The sequence below is a fragment of the Ranitomeya variabilis genome, chromosome 6 (genome assembly GCF_051348905.1).
Source record: "Ranitomeya variabilis isolate aRanVar5 chromosome 6, aRanVar5.hap1, whole genome shotgun sequence".
NCBI classification, from domain to species: Eukaryota; Metazoa; Chordata; class Amphibia; order Anura; family Dendrobatidae; genus Ranitomeya; species Ranitomeya variabilis.
Window position 1 is genome coordinate 582,168,646 of NC_135237.1, and position 14,480 is coordinate 582,183,125.

Below are 14,480 nucleotides of genomic sequence, written 5' to 3' on the forward strand. Positions count from 1 at the left end.
TCACCCACCACCCTGCGCTCACGTCACACAGGTCTGACAGTGGAGGGAGCATATTCCTGAAGGCAACACAGAATCGTCAGTGACTCTCCACCCTCACCCCACCGCCCTGCACTCACAGGTCTGACCTCTGGGTGAGATCGTTCTGCTTCACATATCTGTGAGTGCAGAGCTCATATAGCTAAAAAGCACGCTTGCTTTAGTTTCTTCCCCACAGCTCTGTGAAGCAGATGTAATGATGACAGGTACTGTGCAAACTCGACCAGCTGACTGGCCACTCCGAGGACAGATAAAGCTTGCAGCCAGAATAATGCCAGGCAGCATATTTTATAACTCTGTTGTCGGGTATCCCGGGACCAGGGGCTCCTTCCTTGTCCCCAACACTAGGGGCACCCTAGCTCTCCCTGTTCCAAGGATTACTTCTGATGGTGAAGATGCCAGGGCCACGTATCTTGCCTTAGCTCCTGAATCCACCCTCAGTCTGTATCCTTCCCTCACCCAGGCAAGCAGGGAGCAGTAGTGTACCCTAATACACCAACCAGGCTAAGGTAATACAAACAGGGATAAAGGAAAATACCAATCATACGAATATACACACATGTAAGAGAGGAATACACTGAGGAGTGGAGGATGGGGTTAAACCAAAGTAGGAGAGGAAAGGGAATTATCACACTCACAATTCCTAGCAACAGTCACAGATAAATCCACCAAACGCCTTCTCCACTAACCACCAACAACCTCCAGCCATGCAGCATAAGCTCCTCTGGCAATGAGTGCTAGCCAGGGCCCAGATTATATAGGAGATGGGAGTGGCTAACAGTGAACAGCTGATAGCCTTAATGCAGGAAAGCTTCCAGGAGATATCAACTGAGCAGATTAACCCCTGCACTGCTAAAAATAAATTTACACCCTTTAATATGAATGTGAAGTGCTTTTAATCAGTGCAGGAATAGGTGAAATCAGACTCTGTGGTCTTCTGGCTCCTCTCTGTCGCGGTAAACCCGTGACAGCATACTTCAGCAGATGAAAGATTGTTATTTTTTGAATGGAGCATAATTTTTATTAACTGTAAATTACAAAATCAATTATTTCCACCTCTTCTGCTAGGCTAAATGTAATCTTTATGGTGGCACAACTCCTTTAAGGGTGTTCTGCTAGATATTATGGCTGGATTGTGTGAAGATCCATGTGATCTCTTGGCCGGAGGCTATAAGAAAAGGGAAAGCTATGGAAGGCTTTGTTTCTTCTTTCCCCTACTTCTTCTGTTTGGACCCAGATCATATCAGATGCTTTTTTCATCTACTGGATTTTTCTACAGTATCGGGCTGTTGCTTGTGGAATGACATGTGGACTTGAGTGGTGTATTCTACTCTTCTGCAACTTCTCAAGAGAATCCTTCGCCTGCTGTTCCTTAGCCTAACCTATTACACTAGACTGAGCTTATTTTGAGGGCTCAGCGCCTCTGGACAGTGTCACTCAGGCAGCATCATTGCCCCATAATCAAGTACAGGAAAGAGTCAAATCAAAAATCTACAAATCAGAAAAACAAAACAGATGTAGGTGGAAGGGCAGCGCTGAGGGGGTCACTGAACAGTGTAATCCGGGTTGGAATGTCCTTTCATTGGTCTGAGCATTGTGCTTTCCTTTGGCGGTGGCGTCCTGAAGCTTTTCCAACATTTACTTGGCAGGAGGTGAGAGGTCTGGAGACCAGCAGCTAGACAGAAGACCTGATGATTGACGGTGACCAGTAATTCAGTGCTTCATCCTGTGACAGAGGAATGTGATGCGGGGCGACAGTTACAGGTAAGTGGGCAGCTGGTGGCAGGGACTGGCAGTGGTGGCTTTACATGAGATCTGGCTGGTGGTGAAGGTCTGTAATCTCATTATCAGCTGGTTGCATGCTGGACCAGTGGGCTGTATGTACATCAGGAGCTGTTGTGGCATGGAGGCTGCAAATACCCTTCTAGACAGCGTGTTATTATAGAATGCTGGGCTAGATCAATCTCAGAAATCCTTCACACAGGAGTCAAGAAGTCTTGTTAACCCCTAAAGCAGCCCAAACTTCTGAAACATGCATCCCTGGAGTTGAATTGTTGGGCTGGATTAATAATAATAATAATCTTTATTTATATAGCGCCAACATATTCCGCAGCGCTTTACAGTTTAACAGTTTCAAACAACAATCATAGGTAACAATGTTAACAATACAATAATAAAGCACAATAAGCCGCCCCTGCTCGTGAGAGCTTACATTCTACAATGAGGTGGGGGAGATACAAAGTACAGGTGTGTATTTACAATGATGGTCCAGCCATCTTCAGGGGGTGGGGGATAGATGGAGATAGTGTGGATTCACACATCATGGTCATTTTTTCTATGCCATGGAATTACCGTAGCTGTTGATGATCTGCATGTGATGCATGGCGATTTACCACTGATTCCGTTCCCTTTAATGGTACAATATCTGTGTTAGGGGTCGAGTTCCCACCTCTGCACAGGGGGAATCTCGGGCCATCTCCTCTGCGGTCTCCGATTCTTCTCCTGCCGCAGTGGAGCCTGCTCAGCGGAGGCGTCTGTCCCAGCATCTGGCTCGGCCTGACACTGTGCAAAGAGTTACTGCTGTCTTTCCAGCTTCTGCCATTGTAGCCCGTACTGGTCAGCGGCGAGCAGACGTCTTTGGGACTAAGTCCTACTTTTCCCCTTCTGAGCATGCCCAGGGTAAGATCTCACATTGGAGATCAAGGGTCACATGCTCAGGTACTGCAGCAATTCCCAATGGTCCTCTTGGAAGGTCCTGATGTTGCTCAAGTTCTGTTGCAGCCTCCATTGGTCCTTCTGGGAAGGTCCTGTAGTTGCTGCAGCTATAAAAAGTTTGCATGACCGCACGGCCAGGCGCTAGTATTAATCCTTGTCATGTGCTTTGCGCCAGTGTGGTCATGTATGCCTGTGGTCAGGGTCAGCTGTAAAAGCCATTAGAATACCAGCTCCTCCGGTGAGAAATTGGTTGTGTGCTTTCCTGACTGCATGACCACTGACTGCTATCTGCTCAGCAGTTATCTCTGTGCTCCTGTGAGTTTAACAGGACACAGTCCTTATCTATATCAGCAAATTGGGAGGTAATAGAGTTTGCCTATACCACAATATAGTGCCATTTACTAGCAGCAGGTTCCTCCTGCATGGTGGACCCTGGGCTGCAAACGCACCAATAACATCATCTATATTTACTCGGTGCGTTCCGCTAGCCCTAACAATCTGCTTGCTGTCATCTGCTGCTTATCATCCTGCAACATTCCCTTTAATGGTACAATATCTGCTTGCTATCATCTGCTTGTCATCTTGCAACATTCCCTTTAATTGTATATAACAGTGCCTGCTGAATGTGTGCAAAATCCATTTGTTGCATTGTACTCAGTGCTGTGTATCCATGCTGGGGTCACAGGAGATGTTATCTGGTGCAAGGTGTTACAGCATATGGCTGTAGCCAGGCTCAGTGCCTTTGATCATGTGACCTCCCCCTGGTGTGTTGGCCAATTGCTAATTTATCCCAAATCAGCCCCCACAATCCATTTCACCTGATCCTCTACTTAGTCCTATAAATTTAGTAGCATTGTAGGGGGGCATGCGTGTGGGTCAGGCACGTGTCTCCCAGCAGCAAAGTATCATGGCAGCTAAAGTATCATGAAGTGCAGTTATTTTAACGGCAGTTAGTCACAGCAGGAGTCAGGAGCTCACTACGTATCAGTCTCTTTTGGGTATGTCTGCAGAGTAAGCACTTCTTATTACTTGGATCTAGCTTTTCTATTAACCCATCTTAATCCTTCACCATGTTTACATATGCCCTTACAGTGTTTGCTCCACTAATCCTCCCTCTCCTTCGCTATCCCCAAACCCCAGCACCCTCTAACCAAATAATCCTCTCCCCTTCCCTCTTTCCTCCCCACCTGACCTCCTCTGCTGACCTGCTCCTCAACCTCAAATCTGTGCTACTAAAACATAAAACAAGCCGCCCACTCTCCTCCCAACTGCTCTCCCTTTCTCTGCTTCTCCTCACTGCTGGCAACATATCCCAACCCTGGACCCCCACAGCTCATACCTCCCATTACTACCCCCTCCTACCACTCCCTATCTAATATGAACTACCGCAATCTTTCTAATATATAACCCATACCCCTGAGGCCCACCCCCCTGCTCCCTCTCTCTGAAGCACTCTGGAATGCCCGCTCAATCTGCAATAAGCTTCCTGTGATTCATGACCTTTTTCTCTCTTGCAATCTTGCCTTCCTCGGCCTCACAGAAACATGGCTAACACCCTCTGACACCGCCTCCCCTGCTGCGCTGTGTTATGGCGGCCTCCACTTCACCCACACTCCTCACCTCGGCAACAGACATGGTGGAGGAGTGGGTCTTCTCCTTTCTTCAAACTGCACCTTTAACCCAATCACACCTCTACCTTCCCTTATCCTCCCATCTTTTGAAGTTCACTCTGTCCACAACTACTCTCCCTCCAACATCCAAGTGGCTGTCTTATACCGACCTCCGGGCACGGCCACTGCCTTTATTGACTAATTCTCCACCTGGCTTCTTCACTTTCTCTCGCAGACATTCCCACTATCATCATGGGTAACTTCAACATCCCCATTGACACTCACCAGTCAACAACCTCCAAACTTCTGTCCCTTCATCTTTTGGACTTACTCAGTGGTCCTCTGCAGCCACCCACACAGACGGAAATACGCTAGACCTGGTCTTCACCGTCTTTGCTCTCTATCTAACTTCACCACCTCCCTTCTCCCTCTATCCGACCACCATCTACTCACTTTCTTATCCCTGTCCTCCTCACCAGTCACCCATGTCCAGCAACATGCGCACCCCCGCAGAAACCTCGCACACCTAGACACCCACACACGATCTGACTCTATCCTACCACTGGCATGGCATCCATATCCTCACTCCACGACACACAGTGCCACTGCTTTCTACAATGCCACTCTCGCATCAGCTATTGACGCAGACGCCCCTCTCGTTCATGGCAGAGTGCGACGAATCAATAGTCAACTCTGGCACAATAACATCACTAAAAAGCTCCGGCAAGTGTCCAGGGTTGCAGAGCGGCATTGGAAGAAAACACATTCGCAAGATGACTTCACTGCATTCAAACAGGCAACACTCGCTTTAAAATCAGCTCTCATCTCTGCTAAACAGGCCCACATCACAACCCTTGTATCTTCCCTATCCTACAACCTTAAAACAATTATTGAAAACTTTTAATTCCCTCCTCCACCCCCCACTGCCCCTTCCAACCTCCCTCATCTCTGCTGAGGACTTTACCACACACTTTAAAAATAAGATCGACCAGACAAGGCAAGTCTTCATTGTTCAACCACCACAACCCCTTTGTATACCAGACCAATGCCCAAACCCCATAACCTTCCTATCCAACATCACTGAAGGGTGGCTTAATTGTCTCCTCTCCAAATTGCACCTCACCACCTATGCGCTTGACCCCATCCCATCCCACCTCCTCCCCAACCTCACCACCACTCTTATCCCATCCCTAACCCAACTCTTCAACCTATCACTAACTTCTGGCACCTTCCCTTCTGCTTTCAAACATGCCACAATCACGCCTATCCTTAAAAAGCCAACCCTCAATCCAACTGCTATGTCCAGCTATCGCCCTATATCGCTGCTCCCATTCGCTTCCAAACTCCTGGAGCAGCACGTCCACGCTGAACTTTCCTCCCACCTCTCATTTAACTTGCTCTTTGACAATCTACAATCTGGTTTCCGCCCCCATCACTCAACTGAGACAGCCCTGTCCAAAATTACTAACGACCTATTTACAGCCAAAGCTAATGGACAATACTCTGTACTCCTCCTTCTAGACCTGTCCTCTGCTTTCGACACAGTTGACCACTGCCTCCTACTACAGATCCTCTCCTCCTTTGGCATCAAAGAGCTCACCCTATCCTGGATCTCCTACCTTTCCAACCACAAATTCAGCGTCTCCCACTCCCACACTACCTCCTCATCCCACTCTCTCTCTCTGTTGGAGTCCCCCAAGGCTCTGTTTAGGACCCCTACTCTTCTCAATCTATACACTTGGCCTTGGACAACTCATAAAGTCTCATGGATTCCAGTACCATCTCTATGCTGATGACACTCAGATCTACCTTTCTGGCCCAGACGTCACCTCCCTGCTGTCCAGAATCCCAGAGTGTCTATCAGCCATATCCTCCTTCTTCTCCTCTTGCTTCCTCAAACTCAATGTGGACCAATCTGAACTCATCATCTTTCCTCTATCTCATAGATCTTCCTTACTTGACCTATCTGTTACAATTAATGACATCACGCTTTCCCCCGTACCGGAAGTCCGCTGCCTCGGAGTAACCCTTGACTCTGCCCTGTCCTTCAAACCGCACATCCAAGCTCTTTCCACCTCCTGTTGCCTCCAGTTCAAAAATATCTCCAGAATCTGTCCTTTCCTCAACCGTCAATCTACTAAAATGCTTGTGCATGCTCTCATCATCTCCTGTCTTGACAACTGCAACATCCTTTTCTGTGGCCTCCCTGCTAACACCCTTGCACCTCTCCAGTCTGTCCTCAACTCTGCTGCCCATATAATTCATATCTCTCCGCGCTACTCCTCCACTTCCCCCCTCTGCAAATCTCTTCACTGGCTCCCATTCCCTCAGCGTATCCAGTTCAAATTACTAATACTGACCTACAAAGCCATCCATAACCTGTCTCCTCCATATATCTCTGAACTAATCTCCCGATATCTTCCCTGACGTAATCTTCGGTCCTCCCAAGACCTCCTACTCTCCTCCACACTTATTCGCTCCTCATCCAACCGCCTCCAAGACTTCTCCCGAATGTCCCCCATCCTCTGGAATTCTCTGCCCCAACACGTCCGACTATCAACCACATTTGGATCCTTCAGACGGAACCTGAAAACCCACCTCTTCAGGAAAGCCTACAGCCTGCACTGACTCTGCTGCCTCCTCACCACTACTGAAGCTACTTCCTCACCAACACCGGAGCTCCTACAACCCCCGACCTGTCTCCTTCCCCACCATCCTGTAGAATGTAAGCCCACAAGGGCAGGGTCCTCGCCCCTCTGTATTAGTCTGTCATTGTTAGTTTGTTTACTAATGGCCATCTAGTAGGCCACAATCCATGGCAGACAATGACATCCATCCTGAACCTACTGGCCACTCAGCACATGCCAGGTCCATGGCCAGATCCATGTATGCCAATACCAGAGCCATTAGATCGAGTTTCTGATGGTAAATGTATCCCCCATTATGCAATCTCTCTACTTTCCAGAGTGATAGGCTAAAACAATATTCATATAGCACAAGTTTTGTAACAGGGCTAAGAACAAATCCTACTGTGCTGCTCTTCCCACGTATAAAGAGGCAAAGTAAGAGTAATGGAGTGCTTCCAAAAACATTACATCACCAGAAAAATAATGGCGTAAGCCATAAACCACCAAACAGTAGTATAAAAAATATAATTTTATTGTAGAATTAAAAGCGTATTGAATAGAAAATAAACAAAAAAGTCAAAACCTATGGAGGAGACATGGAAGTAGGCAAGGAGAGGAGAGAGGTCCAATAAGACATGGGAGGACATGAAAAAGAGTCACCAGGACACGCCAAAGCCGCAAAAGATATAAGTGGGTTTATCCAGGTCAGTGCTAGATCTCTAGTAGTCCACAGCGCACACTAAATGCATGGGCTGTCATGAATTCACATTTTCTTACCCATAATATGGCCGGACCACTGATGCCCTCCTTGCGGCCCCTGACAGGCAATTTGCGTACCTGCTTTTTTTGAAGGGGTGTTGGTGAGTATTCTGCCTCAAACATTTTAAATATGTGCCGATCTGGTGATGCCAATAATTGCGGCACAAGCGCCCTGGGCCTCATACACTTGTGGGGTCACGTCCTCTGCTGCCGTCACCGCATCATGCGCATACGGGTAAACTCGCACCCAATGACTTAGTCGTTAGCTGTCAGGAAGGTGACATGAAGGAAAGTCACAGAGAATGCGAACCATTGGTGATCATCTTGGTGAAATCTAGGGGCTTGGCCATTTTTGAAACGACTCAAGAGGATACATATATATCACGTAACCCTTGTGAGGCAGTGACTGGTGTTACATGTGAGGGTGGCTGTATGTTCCCCTCAGGATGCGCACGGAGGCGTATTGAGGCCATGGGAGTGCATTGCAGTCACATATGTAGCTGTGATTGCAATGCAAAATATAGGTGATGTAGATTTTCCCTTACTTCGGGTCTTGGGGGACACTCGCTTTGCACGGGAATAACGCATACCGGCACGATTTCTCACACAAATTAAGTCCGTTACGGTTTATTAAAGCATCATAAACCACACCGTAAGCCAGGTTACATACAGTATGTTACTTTAACACGTGTGGCTTTACAAAACATTTGGTAGTCATCTCTTATCTCTCCATTACAGTTCATTACATGCATCAACGGAACATATTAAACCCCGACAGTCTGTTCCAATGGCAGATACGTCTCTGCCGTATATCACAGGTTTTCCCATACCAGGGGTTACCTCTCAGGAGCTTCGGCTCCACACACTGACTCCTGCCAGTGCTGGTTCACACAGGGAAACTGCCTCACTGGGATCACCGTCCTTGTGACCAGGCACCTCGGATAGTCCAGACCCACAGTAGGAACTGTAGTTTCCCCAACACAGAAACTGTCTCAGGCTCTGTAGATGCAGCTTCTCCATGCGCTTTCCAGGAAGTCCAATCACAGGCACTTCCAACACACAGGCCATCAGTCCATGATCTTACCAAGTGCTTACAGGACTCCAGTCCATCTGCGGACAATCCAACACACGGGCTATTGCAGGACTCACTCTACAGTGCTTGCAGGACTTCTCCAATGCCAGGAGAATCCAACACTGACCCATCCACTAGGTCCAGGGTCTCAGGTGCTTGCAGGACTTTCCAATGCCAGGAGACTCCAACACCGACCGTCCAGGATCTTGCACATGGAACAAACGGATCCATACACAGGAACCATATGACCCACACCCTGGTCACATTATCTACCTGTAACCACTCCCCTGGGTGGGAGTGTGGCTGTGTGTGGCTAGTTTGACCCTCCCATCTCTCATAACTAGCCCTGCCAATCTTCCATTAGAACTACACAATTACTTGTGGGACTACAGGTCCAAGAACACAACATAACTTTAGACTGACAGCGCAGAGTGTCCTCCTCTGCGACACACATACCGGCCATTTGTAATCCTGCCGGACTTTCTCTCACCACCACAGTTATACATCCAAGCGCATCCTGCAGCGCACACACAGCGCCCCCTGGCTGTAAGATTGGTCACTGCACAACAGTGAGTATTGGTCTTGGGCATGCTATGTGTCCAGGGCTGATTTTTAAGAAAAGCTGCTCAGAGTTTTTGTGTTTTGAAACAGACTACAGGACGGTAGTGTTGCAGTCCGTTTCATTCCCGGCTCAGGTTTTACATGTGGCCCAAGGCCACAGATGCTAGTTGAAAACCCCGCAGTATAGTGTTTGGGTGTGTCAGTGTCAGTCTGCTGTACGCTGTGGGTGCCAGGCCTTGGCTGTTTGGCTCCCCTTGCCTGTGTGGCCTCACACAGGTGGAGCTCTGCCCTGGATACATTGCATGCCCAAGACCAATACTCACTTATTTTGCATTGCAATCACAGCTACGCATATGACTGCAATGCACTCCCATGACCTCAATACGCCTCCGTGCGCATCCTGGGGGGGAACATACAGCGACCCTCACTTGTAACACCAGTCACTGCCTCACACCCTGTAGAAGGATGACACCAAGATGGAAGCCCTGCAATAAGTGAAGGCTGCCATTGTATTGATACTAGAGGGTATTTTCAATGTAATAAGGATAAAGTGCGAAGTGCAAATGAGTGGTAAAGTGGAAAGTGAGTTAGGGAGTTAATATGAAAGAGGACAATAGAAAGAAGTAGTAAACAGTGCAGATAACATAGTGGTGCACAGAAGGGGCACTATATAGAGAGCTCACAGTATAAAGAGAACGTGGATGTGTCATAGTTGAGAAAACAGCCATACACTAAAGTGCAGAGTGCTAGGATAAGAGATATATAAAAGAGTAATGGCAAAACATATTGCCCAAAGATAAAGTGCCTAATGTGGAAGATCAAAGACAACCAATTTTTGATATTATAGATATTAAAATCATCAGGTCATTCATCAAAAGTGCGTATTACATTTCATGCATAATGGGAAATATATCAACCTACAAATAACAGGAACTTAAAAAATATAAATCTGGATGATAAAAAAAATCATGGAAGTTAGTCCAGAAAAGTGTATCCAATCCAATAGGAATAGTGGCAGAAGGTGAGGCTGCAGGGGGATAAGTCCCATTGAGTCACAGTCCAATTACGCCGTAGTGGTCATCCATCATTATAGCTCTGGCATGGAGAGAAGAGGTGTACATCATAAATGTGTGTTGGGGGTCCGGAAAGGCATCAAGGTGTCAAGATACATAAGGTGGTAACCAACAAAAACTATAGGGAAAACAGACAAGACAAAAGTTACAAGTCAATATTGAAAAGAAGACCAACACTACAAGGGAACAGGGTGCAACTTAGCGGAAAAGGTCATATGGATCAGATGTGAGTAGGGTCAGATCAAAGAAAAGGGACAAAACTTATTTTTTTAAGGCGTCTTGGAGATATGGTACCAAACCTGACAATCCATCAACATTTATATTGAGCCAGAACTTGAGTCATGTTGCCACCCCTGATACAACTGTGAATCCTATCAATACCCCTAACTTTCAAGCCACGTGGATCGGATCCTTGGAAGTCCTTGAAGTGTCTCGGTAAAGTCTTAAGTGTCGACACATCAGACACTTCCTTGGCAGTCATAATGTTGCGTACATATTCGCGAGTTCTCGTTTTTAACTCTAGATGTAAGATCAATATAGATCAGGGAACAGTGGCATAATATATCACATATGTGTTATTACACACGATAAAGTCGCGGATCTCAAATTCCCTGCTCCTTTCCGATGACAAAAAGGTTTTACATCAAAGGATGTTGGGCACGCCATGCATGTACCACAGGGAAAATAGCCATGTTTTGGACCACCGGAGTTAAAGAGTGACTTGTTTTGCAACATAGTGGCTTCTTACGAGGTTGTCCCTCAGGTTTTTGCCTCTCCATTCTGTCATGCGTGGGGCCAATGACAAATAGGCTGCCAATAGTGTGTCCATTTTCACTATTGGCCTGTGTTTGCTTTAAATCCCACGGATCCAATCCCAGTGGCAGTAAATCTGGATATCTCAGTTTTGTTACCCTCCCAAATCATTAGGACATCATCGATATAAAACCTATCTATAACCTGGTCTGAGGCATTTGAGCCATCACCCTGGAAAATCTGCCTCTCCCAAAAGCCAAGAAACAGATTTGCGTATGATGGGGCACATGCTGCGCCCATGGCGGTCCCGAGTTTGTAAAAAGAACCTGTCCTTAAACAAAAAAATTGTGTGTAAGGATAAATTCAAGTAAATCCTAAATGAAATCCGAGAAGTGACCATCTCAGTTGACTGTCTCAAGCAAAAAAGTGCCAACCTGAGGTCATCAGGATTGCCGGAATGATGTATATAATGACTAGATGTCAATTGTGACAAGTATCATATTGGCTGTTATGGACCTGGTGGTTAGGAGCACCCGGAATGACCTGATGAGTAAACTAGTAATCAGAACAAGCTCTGGGAAAGTGGGAACTCTGCTGACCGCAAAACCCTACTCCTATCACACACACTAGAAATAGCCGTGGAGTGTACCTAACTCTCCCTAGACGCCTCGTCACAGCCTAAGAGCTAACTACCCCTAGAGATAGAAATAGAAGCCTAACCTTGCCTCAGAGAAATTCCCCAAAGGTAAAGGCAGACCCCCACATATATTGACTGTGAGCTAAGAGGAAAGTCACAAACACAGGAATGAAACAGGTTTTAGCAAAGGAGGCCAGACTTCACTAAATAGTCAGAGGATAGAAAAGGGAACTATGCGGTCAGCACAAAAGACTACAAAAAACCACGCAGAGTAAGCAAAAAGACTCCCCACACCGACTCACGGTGTGGAGGTGCCACTCTGCACCCCAGAGCTTCCAGCTAGCAAGGGAATATCATGATAGCAAGCTGGACTAGAAATTAGCAGTACTAAGAAATATATTCAGGAAGCAGTAACAACAAATGAACTAGCAAAGACTTAGCTTCTGCTGGAGTAGACAGGTCCTCAGAGAAGTCCAAGAGAGATCTGAACCAATACTGAAACATTGACAGCTGGCATGAAGTAACGATCTGAGTGGAGTTAAATAGGGAAGCCAGCATAGCAATAAACGAGAGCAGCTGACAAAGCCAACCTCAGTGACCAGCAGTTCCGCTCAAAGCCACCAGAGGGAGTCCAAGAGCAGAACTAACCAAAGTACCATTCATGACCACAGGAGGGAGTCCGAGAACGGAATTCACAACAATTGGCCTCAAGATAATCCTGTCAATCTTTAATAAATGTACACACATTATCACACAGGCCTCTTATGCCAGAGACAATAGGACGATCTGGGGGTTAACAGTGTACTTATGCACCTTTGGTAAAAGGTAAAAAGTGGCGATTTTCAGGGTCTCAGGCAACAATTCGTCCATTACCTTTTTTGGGGATAATACCTGACTGATTGGAATCATTGGCAGTGAATATCCGAATGGGATTTGGGGGGAGCGCTGTTGTGAATTCCGTTCTCGGGCTCCCTCCTGTGGCCGTGAATGGTACTTTGGTGAGTTCTGTCCTTGGACACCCTCTGGTGGCTTTGAGTGGAACTGCTGATCTTTGAAGTTGGCTTTCTCAGCTGCCCTCGTTTATTGCTTCTGCTCGCTTCCCTATTTAACTCTGCCCAGGTCGTTAGTCCATGCCAGCTGTCAATGTCTCAGTACTGGTTCAGATCTCTCTTGGAATTCTCAGATGACCTGACTACTCCAGCAGAAGCTAAGTCCTTGCTAATCATTTGCTGTTCATTGGTTTTTTGAATATATTTTTCAGTACATGTTATATTTCAGTCCAGCCTGCTATTATGATATTTCCTTGCTAGCTGGAAGCTCTGGGGGTGCAGAGCTGCACCTCCACACCGTGAGTCAGTGTGGAGGTCTTTTTGCACACTCTGCGTGGTTTTTGTAGTTTTTTATACTGACCGCATAGTTCCCTTTCCTATCCTCTGTCTTTCTAGAGAAGATTCGGCCTCCTTTGCTAAAATCTGTTTCATTCCTGTGTTTGTGACTTTCCTCTTAACTCACAGTTAATATTTGTGGGGGGCTACCTTTACTTTGGGGAATTTCTCTGAGGCAAGGTAGGCTATTATTTCTATCTTTAGGGGTAGTTAGCTCTTAGGCTGTGAAGAGGCGTCTAGGGAGAGTGAGGTACGCTCCACGGCTATTTCTAGTGTGTGATAGGATTAGGGATTGCGGTCAGTAGAGTTACCACTCCCTCAGAGCTTGTCCCAGGTTTTCTGTTTTAACCATCAGGTCACTTCGGGTGCTCCTAACCACCAGGTCATAACAGAGCGCCAGATATGTGTCTTTATTTTTTAGTTAGTTCCAGAATGATACTAGCTAAAGTAACACATACTATACATTGACTTCACATTTCTCTTCTTTAACCCTATGTCGTCCATTGGGCCTGTAAGTAGAATAACTGATCTTCAAGGTTGTGATAAAAAACAAATCCATATTCATAAATATATCACCCATCTTCTCCAGCATGGGAAATATTTTTTTTAGATCTGGGAACTTCCATATGTTGATTGATTTCTTTCTTCTGTTCTTCAAAATCCTTTTTTATGAACTGGTGGCTAAGTTTCGACAGATATTTAAGGGGTTGTCCAGTGCATTTATTGTGATAACCCATCATTTAGACGGTGTGTGTCACTGATCAGCTGATATTCCCTCTGGCTGCGGCGGCCAGATGTAGACAGTTCCTTACACTGTAGTGGCTGCTGACAGGTATAGTCCTTTCTACCGGATTATGATCTGCCGTAGATGGCACAGCCACTGCACAGAGTGATGGAGCCCTTCTGTTCCCCCGTACACACTGCTTACATCCAGCCACCATCACGAGTTGATAACAGCTGATTGGCATTTGCTGGATTACCACCAATCTGATATTGGTGAACTAGCTGAAGGATAGCACTAAGGATGTGAATTAACCACGGTACTGTGCTCCCTTCCCTCCAGTATGTACACTCACACTCGGCTGAGGGTGGGACACTATAGGGTGAATGCTTACACCCTATATCGGGCAGTTCACTGTATCAGTCGGCAGGTGACATCGGTCCTAGTTGTCACTTTCTCGAATGTAGGTGTTTGGAGTGAGTCTTCCTCCACCATGGTGCCAGTCCTTGTTCCCACTGTTCTTGTGCATGC

At 46.6% G+C, this 14,480-nt stretch overlaps 1 protein-coding gene across 2 annotated transcripts in view; it reads left to right on the plus strand.

Moving 5' to 3' along the window:
• The first annotated feature begins 1,267 nt into the window (after nucleotides 1-1,267).
• The window catches only part of LOC143783184 (solute carrier family 52, riboflavin transporter, member 3-B-like), a 46,178-nt gene continuing 32,965 nt past the window's right edge, over nucleotides 1,268-14,480 (plus strand). For both annotated transcript variants that reach the window (XR_013217115.1, XM_077271580.1), the window contains exon 1: nucleotides 1,268-1,800. The gene's annotated coding sequence lies outside the window, so the exon portion shown is untranslated. The remainder of the gene's footprint in view (nucleotides 1,801-14,480) is intronic.